This window comes from Numenius arquata, chromosome W, assembly GCF_964106895.1.
Source record: "Numenius arquata chromosome W, bNumArq3.hap1.1, whole genome shotgun sequence".
In the NCBI taxonomy this organism is placed as follows: domain Eukaryota; kingdom Metazoa; phylum Chordata; class Aves; order Charadriiformes; family Scolopacidae; genus Numenius; species Numenius arquata.
The window spans coordinates 26178581-26197003 of record NC_133615.1 but is presented as its reverse complement, the minus strand read 5'-3'; the positions used below and the strand labels follow the sequence as shown (position 1 = coordinate 26197003).

General features: G+C 42.8%; 1 pseudogene; it reads left to right on the top strand.

Annotated features, from left to right (window-relative positions):
• LOC141476708 (WD repeat-containing protein 70-like) overlaps positions 1–18423 on the top strand; it is a 100714-nt pseudogene that overhangs the window by 72059 nt on the left and 10232 nt on the right.

Sequence of the window (18423 nt, the reverse complement as noted above, 5' to 3'; positions counted from 1 at the left end):
ACTATGGGGATCTTATCTCCTTCCACAGATGATGGAGAGCGGCCCAGCAATGACTTCTGCCAGCTCCCTCAGCAGTCGCGCGTGCATCCCATCAGGGCCCATGGACTTGCGGATATCCAGTTTACTTGACTGTTCTCTAACTTGATCCTCCTCAACCAAGGGGAAGTCGTCTTTTTTCCAGACTTTCTCTGTTTCCTCCAAAGTGTGGGACTCCTGAGGGCTGACCTGAGCAGTAAAGACTAAAGTAAAGAAGTGTAACCAGTTCTTTTAGAGAGATTCCAACGTACAAACGAGAGCTCACATGAAAAAATGTTAACTCGGCTTTATTGTGAAGCCTTGATAAGCAATTCCCAAATGTCCCGAAAGTTACTTAGAAGAGTTTTGATAACAAACAAAAGTTACTTAGGAGAGTTTTACCAACAAACAGCAGTCTTACCAACTCAAAGATAGTAGCAGCACCACTGAGCAGCAGGATGGCGAGGAGCCACATCGATACAGTGGGGGGGAGGTAGGCACAGCGCCTTCAGGGTGCCCCCTGTAACTTCAAAGTGCGCTCATGTCTCTCTCCCTCCACCCGAGACAGCCCCCTTATATCCTGCACTGGAGTGAGTGGGAAAGTACCAGGTAATGTCACTGCACGCATGGCCAGCGCATGCAGTGAGCCTCACCAGACTCGTGATCCAGCTTGGCTAACAGCAGCTGCCCGATACACGACCACATCTTCTTCTGGTTGTTTTCCTTCTTTGAAGGTCAGGTTCTCATGGGTACGCACACAGTTTGGCAACAACAATACCGAGTTCCCTTGTTTTTCTCGGCACGTATACTGGACTTAGTTTAACTAGTAAGTTTCCATCGTGTCTCACTCGGACCATCCTCTATTATCCCTGACACAAGAAGGCATTCAGCGACTCCGCCTTCTCTGAATCCTCTATCACCATGGCACCCGTCTAATTCAACAGCGGGCCCACATTTTCTCTCGTTTTCCTTTTGCCTCCAATATACTTGAAAAAACCCTTCTTGTTGACTTTGACATCCCTTGCCAATTTTAATTCCAAGGAGGCCTTGGCTTTCCTCGTTTCATCCCTGCATATTCTAACGGCATTCTTGTAATTTTCCCAGGTGGTCAGTCACGTCTTCCACACACTGTAAACTTCCTTCTTCCACTTGAGCTTTTTCAGAAGCTCCCTGCTCAACCATGCAGGTCTCCTGCTTCCCTTGCCTGATTTTTTGCTCTTAGGGATGCACCGATCCTGAGCTTGGAGAAAGCGATATTTGAATATCATCCATCTCTCTTGAGCTCCCCTACCTTCCAGAGCCCTAACCCATGGGATTTCTCCAAGCAGTTTCTTGAAGAGGTTGAAGTTAGCCCTCCTGAAGTCCAAGGTTACAATAGTACTCATTGTTTTGCTCATACTACCCATGATCCTGAACTCTATCTTTTCATGATCACTGCAGCCAAGGCTGCCCCCAACCTTAATGCCCTCCACCAGTCCCTCTTTGTTTGTCAGAACTAGGTCCAGTAGTACACCTCTCCTTGTTGGCTCCTCCACCACCTGAGTCAAAAGGTTATCATCAATACACTGGAGGAACCTCCTGGACTGTACATGCCTGGCTGTGTAGCCTTCCAGCAGATATCAGAGTGATTGAAGTCCCCCATGAGAACCAAGGCCTGTGATTGTGAGGCTACTTTGAGCTGACTGTAGAAGGCCTCATCAGCTTCCCCATCCTGATCAGGTGGCCTGTAATAAACACCCACAACAGTGTCTCTCATATTGGCCCGCCCCTTAATCCTCAGCCATAAGCTCTCAACTCTCTCTTCATCTTACCCCAGGGAGAACTTTAGGGACATCTCCTCACTCTCTATCCATTTCTTAACATAGAGGGCGACACTTCCACCCCTCCTTCCTCACCTGTCCCTTCTGAACAGCCTGTAGCCCTCAATAGCCACACTCCAATTGTAGGATTCATCCCACCAGGTTTCAGTAATGGCTGCTATATCATATCTTTCCAGCAGCACGGTAGCTTCCAACTCTTCCTGTTTGTTGCCCATGCTGGGTGCATTCGTGTAGAGGCACTTCAGCTGGGCTGTTGGCTGTGCCACCTTCTTAGGGGAACACCCCTTTACATGTCTCACAGGTGTTTCTCTGTTGTCTTCAACTACCTCAGGAGCTGCTGGTTCATCTCCATAAGACTTTGACTGCAGTGCAGTGTCCCCAGCATGCCTCAGGGCTACAGCCTGAAGGTCCTTAGTTATTGAGCTATAGAGTTATAGAGCTCCCGAGTTATAGAGCTATATTTCACTTGCCCCCCTAATTATATTTTAGCTTTTTTGTATTTCTCTTGTTAAGACATTAGTGGTTCCTATTTTGTGAATTTCATGCTCTGTATTATGTAAAAAAAAATATATGTATACATACACAGATACTTTAATGATAGATGGATGTTAATGGTTGAATACTGAATTATTAATTCACTTTAAGAAGAGTTTATTCCTATTTTTTTGAGAAAGGAGAAGTGGTAAGCTTGGAGAAAAAAAGGGCTAGAAAAATGAGCATTATTCAGTGAAATACTAACATAATGATGCATGCTGCTAGCTCTGGATACGTTTATTACACAGGTAACACAAATACTGTCAAGACCTGTCTTCAGTCTCGGTCAGTATCCTTTTAAAGATTTACTCTCAAAAGTAGATACATTATTTCCCACTCACCCACCCACCCCCAGTTAGTCAGATGCACATAAAGTTTTTGTGTTTGTATTAAGATGTGTTGTCCTTCATGGCAGATTGCTGAAGCTCGAGTCTTACAGAGTTTCTGTGTTGGCCTGTTGATGTAAACTGAATACAGCAATCAGTCCCATGGAGAACTATGTTGTGTGTATAAAAGAACAATACTTTTAATGTCTGAAAATGAGTTTCTGTGCTGACTAGAAACATGACAGAGCTGTGAGACATTGGCTTCAAATACAAAGTTCTTCTGAGTGTTCTTGGGAAGAAAGAACCAAGAGTGAAAATCAGCTACTCCTATGTTTCTGCAGTCAGCAAGTGAAAGGTCAGTACTGTGTGAGAAGGGAAAAACAGATAAAGAAAAGAGCAGGGTGGAAGAATTAAGAGTTAAAAAGAAAAATATGAAAGTCATGAAGGCCTGCATTGCTATATCTGAAGCACCTCATAGTTCTTCAAACCCCTCTTTAACTTTCTATTTCCATTTGCCCACGAAGACCCTGGAGCAGTTAGCCTATGGAAACCACTGGTTATCACACTGCCACCAATTTGTACTTCCTTCTCTGCCTATATCCATGTGTTGTCACTCCTTTTACGTTGTATTCTCTCTGGAGAGGAACTTTTATTCATTCGTGTATTCACATATTCATTCACGTATTCAAGCTTGTTCCTACTACAGTGTGACTTTGATCTGCTATTTGACAATATGAATATTAATTCTAAGATCTAGATGAATGACCAACTAACTATCAATATGTTGCTTTATTTCAGAGTGTTGTTCATTGCCTTTGGCATCTCAAGCTGAACCAGATCATGGTTGGTACAGGAAATGGTTTGGCAAAACTGTACTATGATCCTGTCAAAAGCCAGAGATATGTAATCATGATTAATGACTAAGAATATGATTTTTTCTCAAATGTAGCCTAATTCTCCGATTCTCCAATTATACTAAGAAATGAGAAAAATTGGTTTAGAAACATTTATTTTGCAGAATTTTACTTATTTAGTTACAGTAGAAAGAAAAAAAGTAAACCCAAAGCCAGTTTGGTTTAGAAAAGCAGTTTGTTTTCCTCTGGGCTTTTCATGGTGCTGTATGCTGGCATTGCATGAAATCTACAGTAAGAATAACCAGCCTTCCATCTAATCTCTTGAAGGTTGCTGATATGGTGTTATTGAAAGGATATTTTTTGTATTTATTCATATTTTTTGTCTTTTCTTTTCTGAAGTAAAAATCTTGGTTAGAAGCATTATCTTAAACTTCAGTGTCTGTAAAGTAATGCTGGAAGACCCAATTTGAGAGGGGGCAAGGCAAGGAAGCACATTCCCATCTTTCTGCTTGTCTCCTCACCCACCCCCTCCTATCACATGTGGATTTTTCCTGTACATCTAATGGAAAGGTGGTAATGATTCATATAATGAAGAGAACTTAACTAGTCTATAAATACTTCTTTTGCAATTAATTTGCTTTTACCATCTGGATTGGCTGGAGAACTGGGGCATGCTTCCTTCCTATCAGCAGGGGGAAAATGTACACTTCATCTACACTGAGTGGTATGAAAAAGATGTTGTTCCCTTATATGCCCTCATCTTTGTTTCACTGGCATCCAAAAACATACTGTGTTACAGTTCAGTTTCTGGATACTTACTGTAACCTGGCCACTTGGATATGAAGATAAACTCTGGTTTACAAGATTGTCAGAAAGAAATTTTATTTTTCTGGTCTTTGTCAATTCAGAGAACAAGAGAGTGGTTGGTCATCATTGTTTGGCTCTCTCTCCAGATGAATGCCTGAGTCTCCTAGGCACAGACCACAAGAGCCCTAGCTACATTTTGCACCCAGTTTGTTTCCTGGTACTTATTGTGAGAAGGAAAATACCACCAGCTTAAATCAGTCTTGCTACGGTCAGGCTTACGCAGACTTTCCCACTGCAGTCTTACAGACCCCTCTGGTTAGATAACTGCCACGTCTGATACTTAGGAAGAGTACTAGGAGCAAATCATTGCCTGCGTTTGGAGAGGAGCACTTTCAATGTGCATGCTACAAGTACTGTGTATATATGAAGTGTAAAATGAATCTTCTACCCTTATTTACACATCATATAAACTGCTCTATAACAGAAACACTAACCTCTCTACCCTCCTTCATATGTGCATGGACAGGCAAAGACACACACATCATGAATATTTAAAGTACTACATAATTTAGTTGAGACTATGTCTTGAATAAAAAATGGTTGCTGTCTGATATAAACAGACCAACTGAACTGCTGTATGTTTCCTCTTAGGGGAGCAAAATTATGCGTGGTCAAAACATTATGAAAAGAGAGACAAGCGGAGACTCTTATGCAGGATTACATTATAACATGTAAGGAATTTAAACATATGTTTATAGCAGCATCCTTAGCTCTTTCTCGGGTATGTTATTATTTGCAGATCATTTAGCTTTATATTTTCCCTTCTAAAAATTTGCAAATTTTCATTAAGTATTGAGCATTGGTGTGAGATGTTAGTGCTTCATACAAGTTTATTTATAGCCTTGCACAACCATTCTGTATGCTCTGTAGTTGTTAATAATGACTGGTTTCTAGATTCTGATGCACCTGAAAGGACAATTGTCTTAAAAAAGTTGGCCTGTCCTCATAAGTATTTTGTTGTTTTTTTAAACAAAAATAAATTAAGCTTCAAGATTCTCTTTTTCCTTTCTTAAATCTTCAGGTTTGCGTAACTAAATTGGTGAGTATAGATGGGTTTAGGAAGCTTTTTATTACTTGGGAACATCAACAATACCAGTGGCAAAATCAGAGACGTTAGTGATAGATCTTAAACAAATTCCAAGTGATTTTTCAAGATTTAGAATTTGCCCAGAGATATATGGGGGTTTAAATAGCTTAAATATCCTCCAGCCTTGGGTTATACTTGTATAAGACCTCATGTTCATATTAAGACTCTCTGATGTATAAGAAATAGTTATCATTGTTATTATAAAATGTTTAGTGACCTGCCTTTTCCCAAGGGCTAATTTTACAAGGGGACAAAGTGATCAACTGAGAGATTTTGGCCCTCTCCATTAGCATTGCCCTATGTAATGTTTCCTCATGTGAAGTAAGAGCTGTCACACGGCTGTGCTGTCCTGCTTCTCTTCCTTTTCCAGTTCCACAGTGTTTGGATTTAGCTCTGTTCTCCAGTACTCTTGGTCTTAGAAATAGCTAAAACAAAGAAGTTGTTTGGCAGCATAATAAACAAAAAGAAAGTTTAGAATGAAAAAGTCTGGTCAGTCTTGGTAACCAGGCCCATATCAAGGCACTTTGGTTCTGGGTTCCTATCTCAGGTACTTTCCAGCCACAGCTGTCTCCTACTTACCTCACTGCTGCAGATGTGCAGCTCCCGTTTTTGGGTAGCAGTGGGTAAAGTAGCAGCTGCAAAGATCAGGGATATTTATCTCACTCCATCCTTACTATAGCCTTGGCTATATCAGCACACGGTCTATTATCTAAATACTTTGTGTGCATTGTCCTTAATGTTTATACTGTAAAGAGCCTTTGTGATTTTTAAAAAAGAAAAAAACCTTTCTGCTTAAAATCCAATGGAACTTGTGTATCCAATGGCATTGATAAATGCCATTCAAAGATTTAGGTCCCAATTATGCAAAGTTTCAAAATTTTATCACTGAATTTTAGCTGTTTAACTGTTTCTTCCACATAATTTTGAAACTAAATAAGGATACTTCCATATAAAGCAACGCAAAAAAATGTTGTAAGGATTTGCTTTACAATTTTTTTAAGTTTGAAACATATTTTGGAAACTTTTCAGAGGTTATATGTCTGTCTTTTAAGCTTACAGGTAGAATTCAAAAGAACTAAAGATCTCAGAAGTCCTTTCCAAAGTGAATCAACCCCTTTTTCCTTCTCTCTTTTTTTTTTTTTTTGCCTTTAGACTTCTAGCTGCTTTTTAATCTCAGGATTGCTTGTAATGGCTACTTAGAATGCAAGAATGTTGTTTGAGGGATTAGGTGTTACTTTTAAAACATAGGAATGCAAAGCTTGGGTTTCCCTTGGGCAACCTTGATTCTACAAATGATAAAAGCTTGGATCTGTGCATTAACATGCAAACAAATCAATCTTAGTGCTTGCTAGCAAATTGTCCCAGGCATTTCATAATTCATGAAATTTGCAAAAATGAAACCTAAACATTCATTCCCAAAGATCTACTGCTGTGTCACATGGCTATGACTTCACTCAGTCTAATACATTGAGCAGGCTTCCAGAAATAAGATGGAAAAATGAAGTTTTTTCAGTTCCCTGGATGCTGCCTTCTGTTTTTTTTTATTCAGTATTGTGATCACTCATATTGAGTGGCCCTGTCTTCCCTCCGTCGCGACACAGTATAGAGCTGGTGCCCCTAAATGTAAGATTTGTTTGGTTGTTTTTTGTCTTTCTTGGGTCTTTTGACCCTAACACAATTTCCCACATTTTGGGAAACAGCAGCAATCAGCAGACCTGAATGTGAGAGCTAAACCTCACCACAAGAAAACTGTGTTCTTTAACATGGTGTTTCTTTGTTGCTGACAAATGCATCCTTTGTCTGAGCAGACTGATAAATTACACAAAGCACATAGATAAATTACTGTGATTGAAGATACTGTAGCAGTTTTATGAGTAAATAGAAGTTTTAAATCCTGATTATTTAGCCAAATTGTCTCAGTTATGGCTATTATTCCAACCTTGATTAATCTCATCATTTAAGAAAAACATGGTTATTACTTCATATGCAGAAACATCATATTTTTGGATCATTGAGGGGATTCCTCCCCTCTCTGTCTCAGATCCAAGAATGCATCTATGGTTTTGTCACACTGTTACAGTATTAGAAAGTTGTAGGAAAATGGAAAGTTCAGAAAAGAGCGACTGGTTCATCACAATGCTAATGCTGAGAACTGAATGACAGAACAATAAATTAAATATGCATAAACTCTGCAAACAGTATTTCAGATGAAAGACTGCTGCCTGAAGGAACCCTGGAAATCTAACTGCTTTCATCTTTGAAAAATTCAGCAGGAAGAAGCCCTCTAAAATACACCTCAGTAAACCACTGCTTGGATACAGAAGAACTGGGAGTCTGCTTGCTTCTGCTACCTTTCCTATTGCATGGAAGAATCCCAGTCTGCCATTGTAATTAAAACCTTAAAAAGATAATGGAATATCTAACATTTCTTTTTCTCCAAACTGTGACTCTTCAGCCCATGCACTTCTGATGTTCTGTGAACCATGATAGTGAAGCACCAGGAAACAGCTAGAGAAGGATAGGCTAGACCCCATGAAGTTTCACAAACCTGAACCTCCAGTAGCAGGACCAGGCAGTCTAGGCATAATTATTTCAGACTGTCATATGCCAAAGGGACCATCATGCTTGGGTTCTACACTCGTTCAAATTTGCATTCAAACATTTTTGGGTGGTGACTCTACTATGTGTGTGGGCAGTGTCCAGCACTGTAAGACATTGGTCTTTGATTGGAGTGCTTGCATGGAATAAATTAATAATTGCAATGATTTACTTTAAGTTATATAATCAGTAAAACACTTATGTGAATGCAGCTCTAAATTAGACTTTTCCTATAGTATTAAATAGCTTCTTTGTATCAGATCACTGTTACAGACACAATACAACATTTCTCTGTTTATTTCTTAAATATTTTTCTCTAAAATACTATCTTTTTCTTTTTTTTTTTTTTTTCTACAGGTCATGGCGGCCATGTTGGAACTCACAGAGATACCTTGTCATCATATATAGTCAAGAATATTGCACTGGATAAGACAGATGATAACAACCCTCGAGAGGTTATTTTACGTCATGCAAAGGAAGTAGAGGAGAATCTGTACCAGGTTGCTCCAGCATATGCTAAGTAAGGAAACAATTAAAAATACAAGTAATATTTTTGGAGGCCAGTGGGAGTTTGGTAAAGACAGAAGACACACATTTTTAATGGTATACTTTGCCTTTTCTGTATTGCTGCCAGGAATATGTCATACTCTTAAATGAATATAAGAGTTTCCAGGAGGTTAAATTGTTGAAATTTGACAATGTACCTGTCAGTGATAGAAAATTATTTTAAAGCTTTCTAAGTTCATTAGAATTTAGAATCTTCTCCAAATCATAATATACCTTTTAATAAGGTATTGTCCCATTGACAGACTGTGATGATGTTTTCTAATATGCCCTCTAGTTCTGAATAATTCTTAGGTTAAACCTTCAAGATTGGTGTTATGACAGCATATTTTATATTAATTCTCAAATGTCATTAGTTTTTATTTGAATTTTTTCTACATAAGGACCCGAGTACCTGCTTGAATTAACTTGGTCTTACAGGTATAGAAATTGTAAAAATTGCACTGATGAAAATCTCCTACCAAAAATTCAACATAAAGAAATAAGTGTTCAGTTGTTTTTACATAAATTAAACAGCTTCATCAAGATTATGGTAGTAAAATCTTGGTAATCCCACAGATGATAACTTACTCAGTTTAAATTGTATATATGAGTGTGGTATTTGTGTGTATGTGTTACAATGAAAATTGTGCAATATGCTGCTTTAATGCTTTCTACCAAACATTTTTTATTAGTTTCTAAGAATAAATACTATTCAAAATTTCAGAATTTCAAAATGCATAAGGAAAAGGTTGTGAAGAGATGAAATAGTCTGTACAGAACAGGCAGAGCCAATAACAAACTTTTTTTTCTTGTTTGCAGCCCAGTGTTTTATCTCCTAGGCTGTACTTTCATTAGTACTTTACTTACTGTATATTCTTTATTAGTTTTTAGCTCTTTAGTGCAACACCCATCATCTCTTTCCTGAAACTCAAAGTATATTAAGAATCATAGCTGTTTCTAGTGGTGACACTCGTTTTCTGACTTGACCCACATATTCACAAAGATAACCGAATAGCTGCTCCAAAGCAGCTTGAGAATGTCAGTGACCCAGACTGGCTTTGACTGGGTAATTAATAAGTATGGCATTATTGTAAAGTACATCAAATCAATGCATTATACAATATCATCCTTGGTATCAGAGAAGAAATATTTGAAAGCCCAATTCTGTAACAGTTGTTGTAATGAATATGCTAAATATTGATTTTTAATTGAGGATTCATGTTTGTTAGAGATGAAATTTTGAATATGTAGGTACCTGGTCTTATTTGAGAGATGCATCTATCCATTATCAAAAGTAAATATGATCACACATTTCATCAGGTAGATAGACACCTTAGTATATTTTTGGCTCAGTTACTTCATTGATTGTATATTAATTTTCATCCCTGACACCTGCAATGTAGTAGACATGAAAGTTTTAAAACATAGTTGTATTGCAGAAGGCTTACTGTGTCAGGTGGGCAGATATTATGGTTTCTTTTTAAAGATGTAGCTACAGGGGAAGAAGAGAGCTGACTGAAAAGTGGGGAGGATGCAAGTCCAGATTGCTATTAACTTACACACGAGACAGTGATATGTATGTGGGTGGGTTGGACTGCAGCCAACACCATGCTGCCTTGATGGTTTGGTCAGTTGATAAATCTCATGCCAGTGAAACTGCCGTTATCCTTGCTTTAAAAACTTGAGTTTAAGATGTACCCTATGCAAAGAGTATTTTAAAACTACTACTATTAATAAATAAATTATTAATATATTAAATAATATTAATAATAATTAAGGCTAAGGGACTGAAGTGCAAAAACTTTCATTATAATTATGTTATGTTCCTAATTTTCAGAAATGGAGGTCTATATTAACAGTTGCAGATCAATGGCAGTCATAGGTTTCATTAGCTGCTTGCCTGCACACACTCATAAAATAGAGCTATATTAATTATATATCCGATATCGGACTTTGCAGGGCATGTATGTCTATCTTGTATATAAAGTGTCTTACTGTATGGGAGCACCCAGCCAAACCGGTTTCAGAGCACAATAGGTGAGATGCAGGGGGTTGTCATCCAACTCAGCTTCATCTCCGCCTTGCCTTGTCTATGCAGAGATAACTTGGGGGGAGCTGCAAAAACGGCTCAGCCCGGGGTTGTCTCAAGATTGCATCACAATAAGAACCGAAACCGAATGGAGCCTTAACTCCCTTAACAAATAAAATGCCCTGAGTCCCATCCCACCACTAGTCCCATGACTTTGAGTGCTAGACATCACAAAATTGGCAACAGAGACTCGGCCATTGCACCACCAGAGGTAAATATCCCAGATAGTGTAATCCACTCAGGCATAATCCTGCACCCCCACAGAATCAGGAAATATAAACCGCAAGGTTTGAGGAGGAAAATGGGGGTAATCTTCCAACGATACAGCTGGCCTGTAGGAGATTCGTCCCCCCCCTTGTCCAGGACGCTGTACAGGGTAATGATAAGGGAGATAACACTCAAGGGTTAATGGCAGGGCCATTGCTTGGTTTAAGCTGTGTATCTATCGCCTTAAGCCATTGATAAGGTATTTAGGCAAAAGAAAGGATGTGTTGAAACCATAAAGTGGTCACGTCAGCCTCGATGGGAGATAAGGGAACAATTGGTATACAGAGTGATCATCTGGTTTCCCAACCCCGTGGCCTGGAGCAACACACTAACATTAAAAGCAAGAGGTACACAGCGAGGAAGACATGGCCTTCATCCCCGAGACCCCGGCCCACGACCACCAGGAGACACTGCGCATGTGCAACGGGGAGGAGTTAAAGGTGGAGACCATGGAAATGATTTCTCGTAACTCATTGTAATAAAGACCGCCTTTTCGGGGAAAGGTCATGGTTATGTATAGGCGCCCCTTGAATATGTAAGATCTGATTGTATAAATCCTAAGCTAACTGCTGCGGTGGGTGCGCACGATTTTGGTGGGGCGACCCCCCTGTGCTGCCCGGCGCTGAATAAACATACCTACTTTACAACCCCACAGGCTGTGGAGTCTGCTTTCCGCACGTCAGTAACTTCCCAGGGATTGAGCGACCTTACCTGAGAGAAGGGGTAAGTGATAAAGAAACATACGTATGGTATATGGCATGCTATTAAGATCGTGATTTGTGCACTCTTTTAAGGTATTAATATCTAGCGCGCTTGTGGTTTGTGGTGTTACTTTTCGGGATCACTTGTAGGTTGCAATAGTGTATTCCGCGAATTGCTTTTAAATTGCAATAGTGTAATCGCCATTGTACACATAGAACTCGCAATAGTGACGTATTGGACCTGTGAGTGAAGTCCAAATAAATTGTTAATTTGAACCTCTCAGTGAAGTCCTTTTTCCCGTTTCGTCACAAAAAATGGCGCAGCGAGCAGGGTGTATAATGGACGAGCTATTGCAGAAACATGGTTGTAAACCTTCTCCCGCGGATAGGGAGAAGGCTAAGAGGTTGTGGAAAAGTGAGGGGAAAGTGGTGGAATGGGTAGAGCAGTGTCAGAAGGAACAAAAGAAAAAAGACGGAAAAGGTAAAGGTGTTCTGTGTACTGTTTTTGGAGCATGTTTAGTCTGTGCACGGGAGGAGGCACGGAAATCTGAGGCTGTTAAGAAAATGGGTGTAGCTAACTCGGAAGCAGAGGCGCTGACTAATTGTAGTAAAAAGGTGTGTGAATTGCAAGCTGAAGTTGAGGCTACCAAAGCTGCTTTAGAGGAAGAACGAAAGACAAAAGAGGCCTTAAGGGCCCATGAAGGACAATTGGAAGTTGAAAACATGTTTTTGAAAGACGAATTAGCTGCTGAAAGGGAGAGGAATCGGAGGTTACAGGAAAAATTAGATCTTTTGTTGTCGAGTGCTCCGACCCCCTCTCCCACCCAAGTCAGGAACTTAATTATGTGTGCCGACCCTGATACTTGGGACGGGGACATCTGGGGTGACCCAGATGTGGAGCCCGAGGGGACAAGTAATATTGAAATTCGACCCCTCATTAAAACGGAGGTGCAGTCAAATGATAGAAATGATCGGAGATGTACTACAACACGTATCACCCCATGGTCCGGACCCGAGCTTGCCCGAATGCAAGAACAATTTTCACGCAAGCCAGGGGAAAGTGCAACTGAATATTTATGGAATGTTTCGCTAAAAGGAGGCGATCGTATCTTGCTGAGTGAGGAGGAAGCAAGAGGTTACTGGGGTCCTGGCGTATTTCTGGATAGGGGTCCGGTAGGGGATCAACCCTTAACACTTAGAGTCGCCCACTGGGCAGGGGGGATAGATTCTAGAGAACGGGGCGAGCCACTGGCTATTAAAACTGCTGGGCTGTCTGGGCTAGCTGAGTCTGTACAAAAGGCTGCCTGTATACAAGCCATGTATTAGTGTGGTGAGCAGGGCATTCCCCTTGCCGCTCCGGTAGATCCGGTCCACCTTAAACCATTTATTAGAGGTCTCCCTGATTCCGTGAAAATGTATGTGCAAAACCTAAAGGAAAAGATTGCACAGGCAATTAATCATAATACTCGCAACCCGCACCAGCGGCAGCAGCCTGTTTTGACTTGGGGGGTGTGGGAGACTGGCTAGCTGAGAAGGGTCACGTAGACATGGTCCAGCTGGCTGAGCGGGAGCTTGGGAAACATCGGACTCAGCTCCTGTAACTGCTGAGCTGGCAAGGACACCCTGTCCTTGACTGTAACTGTTGTACGATAACAGGGAGATTGCAGCTGCTCAGGCATGGGAAAAGAGGATGAAAGTAACTGTAAAGAAGGAACTAAGGGCGGGGTTGAAGTTTGGAGGACAGGCCAATCAGAAAGATGTATTGCAGAATATGTATTAGCTAATTATAACGAAGCATAAAAGACGGCTGTACTATTCAATAAACGAAGCTTGCTGATCACTCATATTGAGTGTCCCTGTCTTCCCTCCGTCGCGACAAATGGCGCCCGAAACAGGGACCCTAGAGAGGGCTGAACCTGCGAGCCACGAGTCGACGGAGCCTGGGTACCGGTCCTGAAAGCAGCGCAGGAGGCAAAAGGGACTAATCCCCGTGCCCGGGAGCACCTACAGAGGGTCCCGGCGAAAGGGACTAATCCCCGCGCCCGGGAGCACCTACAGAGGGTCCCGGCGAAAGGGATTAATCCCCGCGCCCGGGAGCACCTACAGAGGGTCCCGCCGGCCACGCGCCGCCGAGGTCTTGCAAAGGCTGCAACAGCGCTGACGAAGGTATGAATAGACAAGCGGCGTACAATTTGCTCAAATGCTTTTTAGAAAAGCGGAGCGTTCAGGGTATAGATTGTAAAAGGGAGTTGCCTGGTTTATTAGCGTATGGAGTAGCGAGAGGTTGCTTTGATAATCCAGATACGGTTTTTGAACACGAGGAATGGCGTAAATATGGGGATAAATTGCTTGACGAAGTTATATGCGATAATAAAACAGCCAAAAAGTTGATAAAGCCGTGGCGGGCAGTCGCTAATGCCCTGTTGCAACACCGAGCTGAGCAGAGAGCCGCTGCCGCAGCCTCCGAAAGGTTGGGAGTGTCGACCGGGGCTGCAGCTGTCCCGCAGCAGGGGGACTCTGGCTCTCCCTCAGGCTGCCCATTGCCTCCCTCAGTGCGTACGCTAATGGTTCCACAGGGAGCGGCGGGGACGTGGGACCACCCGCCTTTCCCGCCGCCCCCTCCGGAGCCCTCGGCCCCCCTGTTAGGGGATGAGGAGGCAGGCGAGGGAATGGAGTATAAAAATCCAGTGGAGAGTAGGAGTCAGTAGCGGTGGTTAGAGTACCAGGGGACCCGCTACACGGGGTCACTCTCCAGGAGTTGATGGGTCTAGGGCCTTATTTTCGAACAGAAGCACAAGCGTTGATGGGGCCAGATAAGGCAAAGGAAGCAATGAAATTAGCTAGACAAGCTCTCGACCGCATAAGAGAGCCCGGAGGAATCCCTTCATATATGGGTATTAAGCAAGGAAGAGAAGAGCCATTTGGTTTGTTTATCGATCGAGTGGCAAACGCCATACAGGCGGCCGGGGTGCCCGATTATCTCAAAGGCACTATACTAAAGCAGTGTGCTATACAAAATAGTAATCCGGCCACGCGTAACATCTTGGCTACATTGCCAGGGACATGGACCATCGAGGAAGGACTAGAAAGAATGGCACAGGTACCGGTGGGGCCACAGGCAATGTTAGTTGAGGCAGTAAAGGAGCTAGGGAATAGTTTAAAGGAACACGCGCAGGCTACGCAGAGTCAGGTTTTAGCAGCCCTTGCTCCTTTGCAAACCTCCGCTGGGCGATCAAATGCCCGCGGCCCACCTCGTTTGCGGTGCTTCCGTTGCGGCGTCGCCGGACACATGAGGCGGGACTGCAATGCCAACTCCGTGTGGTGCAAGAACTGTCGATCAGACACTCACAACGAAGCTGCCTGTCGTCGAGCTGGATCGGGAAACGGATGACCCAGCGGGAAAAGCCGCCCCGCGCCGACACAAAAAGCGGCTGCCTACCCAGCAGCGCACAACCCCTTCCTCTCCGGCCAGCCACAAGCGGAAGCCTCGGACTGGACCTGGCAACAGCAGTAGATTGCACCCTACTGGACTCGAAACCTGTCAGAATTGCTACCGGCACACAGGGACCAATCTGTATTAATGGACAAGCGGTCGGAGCGCTACTTATAGGGCGTTCATCTGCCACTATGCTGGGACTTAATGTTTTGGTGGGACTGATTGATAAGGACTTTTACGGAGAGATTCAAATTATGGCTCAGACGCTGTTCCCACCACTTTTCGTAGCTAAAGGCACTAAGGTGGCACAGTTGATTCCCCTGCCACATCTTGCGGGGGCCCTTCAACCGCTGCAGGAGCAACTTCGAGGGCAAGGTGGTTTTGGATCTACGGGACAAATGGCCTTGCTAACTATCGGCCTGCGCCAACGGCCACGACGATCGGTTACGGTGCAGTACGGCGACCAAACCATCTCACTTGTCGCACTTTTGGATACTGGTGCCGATGTTTCTATAATCGGTACACGGAAATGGCCGGCTCAATGGCCAACATACCCGACCAATGCCACAGTTGCGGGAGTAGGGGGATTGACTCTTGCTCGCAAGTCACCCCTTTTGCGATGGACTATAACGGACAAGGTGGTAAACTGCTGTGTTTCTATTATCCCATTGCCTGAAGGGGTGCACGCTCTGGTAGGACGTGATATCCTGGCGCAAATGGGAATGGTCCTTACTTCGGACCTCCCTTTCAGCACACACAGAAGATCATGGTACAGACCACTTGGTTTGATTCCTGGCTCCAGTCTATGTTTGGTGGTCTATCTGGATGGGTGGTAGGACTTGTTAAGGAAGGTCTTCGTTGGGTTGGTATCATTATACTGATTTTGATAGCAGCACGTGTAATACTGGGATGTGTAGTTGGGAAAGTTGAACAAGTCACCGAAAAGGTATTGCTTGCCCAAAATAAAAACGGGGGAATTGTGGGAGACTGGCTAGCTGAGAAGGGTCACGTAGACATGGTCCAGCTGGCTGAGCGGGAGCTTGGGAAACATCGGACTCAGCTCCTGTAACTGCTGAGCTGGCAAGGACACCCTGTCCTTGACTGTAACTGTTGTACGATAACAGGGAGATTGCAGCTGCTCAGGCATGGGAAAAGAGGATGAAAGTAACTGTAAAGAAGGAACTAAGGGCGGGGTTGAAGTTTGGAGGACAGGCCAATCAGAAAGATGTATTGCAGAATATGTATTAGCTAATTATAACGAAGCATAAAAGACGGCTGTACTATTCAATAAACGAAGCTTGCTGATCACTCATATTGAGTGTCTCTGTCTTCCCTCCGTCGCGACAGGGGGGAACTATTACAAGAAATAGTGATTTTTGGTAGAGACATGGGTTGGTTAGAGGAAGACTCACATTTACAGCGCCGGGTCCACCAGGCACAGTTTGTTGGGCATAATAATCCTCGTCCTCCCCGACAAACTAATTCTCGCTTTGACCCCCAGCGTAATGAATTGTGGAGAAAGGCTTTAGCATTAGGAATACCCCGATCAATGTTACATGGGCAGTCCACAGAGAATATTCGTATTATGGTAAACCTGGTGGAGCAGCCTATTAGCAAGACTACAGAACGTACTGATACTGCTAAAACACAGAGAGATAAACCCTCTGCTCCTGCGAATCCTTTCTCAGATTTAAGGAAGGATTTAATAGCTCTAAAAAACTAGAAAGTGCGGGGGGTATTTTAGGCCAACCCACCCGCATAATATCTAACTTAGAATGGCCTAACCATTTAAGTGACCCACATATTACTTTAGCTACTGGCCCCAGACGAATACCTGTAAATTTTCTAATTGATACTGGAGCTCAAATAAGTGTAATCACTGAAAAAACAGCAAAAAAGTTAGGTTTAGTCCCCACACGGAAGAAAATAAATGTAATAGGAGTAACTGGAGTCCCTGAAATCAGACCAATTGGTACGGTGTGTGTCTGGCTTCCAGGAGAAAACCGAATGACTAAGATAAAAGTAGTCATCGGTCCTTATCGTAATAACATTTTGGGATTTGATGTATTAGCAAACAAAGTCTGGAGGTTGCCAGACGGGACAGTGTGGAGCTTTGGAGCCCCACCATGTGAAGTTCGGTTACTGGAGACAGCCACTAGACTGCCTCCTTCCCAGGTAACGAACGTTAATCAATATCCACTACCAGCCGCAGCCAAAACGGGGATCAGGGAAGTTATTAAAGACCTGGAAGCCCGTGGCATTATAATCAGGACACACTCACCCTATAACTCCCCAGTATGGCCCGTACGTAAAGCGGACGGTAGATGGCGACTCACAGTTGACTACAGGAGGCTTAATAGCAATGCAATGCCCCTTACGGCCGCTGTTCCTAGCATTGCTGACTTGGTTACCCAGATTCAAGCTAACCACCACACATGGATGTGCACATTAGATGTTAAGGACATGTTTTTTATGATTCCTCTTCAGGAGGAAGATAAACCTCAATTTGCATTCACGTGGGAGGGAGTGCAATATACCTTTAATTGGCTCCCACAGGGATACAAACACTCTCCCACTATTGCCCATAATGCATTAGCAAAAATATTGAAGGAGATAAAAGTACCAGATAGGGTAAGCATGTGCCAATACATTGATGACATCTTAATAGGTGGGGACAATGAAGAGGCAGTCAGAAAAGTGTCCAGTAAGGTCTGGGACACACTGACTTCACTGGGATTAGAAATCCCTCCTGCTAAATGTCAGGAACCAAGTCAAGAGGTTAAATTTTTAGGAGTTTGGTGGTCAGGAGGAGCTGTGGCTATACCAGCTGATACACTGGAAAAGGTAGAAGCTGGTAAAGCTCCAGAGAACAAAAGGGAACTACAACAGATGCTTGGGACTTTAGGTTATTGGCGAAAACATATCCCTGGATTTTCTATAATTGCTAGACCCCTGTATAATTTGATTAAGAAAAATGCTGTGTGGCAGTGGACCCTTCAGCATGAGGAAGCCTTGAATTTACTGATTCATGAACTTCGCATATATTAGACTTTAGGCCCTATACACCAGACAGATCCTATACAGATCGAGTGGGGATTCAGTGAACATGGTTCTCGTTGTAATTTATACCAACGGGGACCAGAAGGCCCCGATAGACCCTTGGAGTTCTCTTCTCATTCATTCAATGATACTGAGCAGAGATACACTGACTGGGAAAAAGGTATGTTATCACTAGTGCGGGCAATAAAAAAGGCTGAGAGGATTTGCATGAACCAAGGTATGG